Source organism: Triticum dicoccoides, chromosome 7A, assembly GCF_002162155.2.
Source record: "Triticum dicoccoides isolate Atlit2015 ecotype Zavitan chromosome 7A, WEW_v2.0, whole genome shotgun sequence".
NCBI classification, from domain to species: Eukaryota; Viridiplantae; Streptophyta; class Magnoliopsida; order Poales; family Poaceae; genus Triticum; species Triticum dicoccoides.
Genome location: NC_041392.1, coordinates 348,444,912 through 348,445,925, shown reverse-complemented (window position 1 = coordinate 348,445,925; position 1,014 = coordinate 348,444,912).

The following is a 1,014-nucleotide window of genomic DNA, read 5'->3' as shown; positions in this document are numbered from 1 at the left end:
TGGGCCGGCCGGGGTAGGCTGGCCGACTGGGCCGGCTAGTTGGCTAGCTGGGCCAGTTGGCTCAGTTGGCTTGGGGGGGGGGTCTCTCTTTCATTTTACTTTCTATTTAAAACTTTGCTATTGTTTCTTTTATTATTTCTCTTTTCTGTTTTAATTCATTTTAAAATATTCAGGCACTTTCTAAAAATATGTTTTCTTTATTATAATTACCCTTGTAATATTCGGCACCCGCCGGACATTTTTGTTTCAACCTTTGAAAATGTTTGTTGTTTGACATATTTAGAATTTAAATTTTGAAATGGTTTCGAATCATCTCGAGGTTAGCAACAGTAACCGAGGTGACATGGCATGATTAGCGTGGGATTACTGTAGCATGATTATCCGGGCGTCACATGCCTCCCCTTGGGGATCACCTGTCCTGTTTGTGGCAAAGAAGGACGGTACCATCCGCTTGTGCATTGCCTATCGCTCCCTCAATGAAGTTACAATCAAGAACAAGTATCCACTTCCCAAGATTGAAGATCTGTTCGATCAACTCAATGGGGCCAAGGTGTTCTCCAAGATCGACCTCAGATCTGGGTACTACCGGCTGAAAATCAGACCCCAAGATATTCCAAAAATGGCATTTGTAACCAGATATGGCCTGTATGACTGCACGGTCATGTCATTTGGATTAACCAATGCCCCAGCTTACTTCATGTATCTCATGAATAAGGTCTTCATAGAATATTTGGACAAGTTTGTTGTCGTCTTCATTGATGACATTCTTGTCTTCTCGAAGACGGAAGAAGAGCACGAGCAACACTTGAGGATGGTCCTAGACAAGCTTCAAGAGCACCAACTGTACGCCAAGTTCAGCAAGTGCGAATTTTGGTTGCATGAAGTTGGATTCTTGGGTCATAAATTGACTGCTGAAGGGTTGTCAATGGATCCCACCAAAATTCAAGCCGTGACTGAATGGCAAACCCCGAGCAATGTGAAGGAAGTCAGAAGCTTCCTCGGACTCGCGGGATA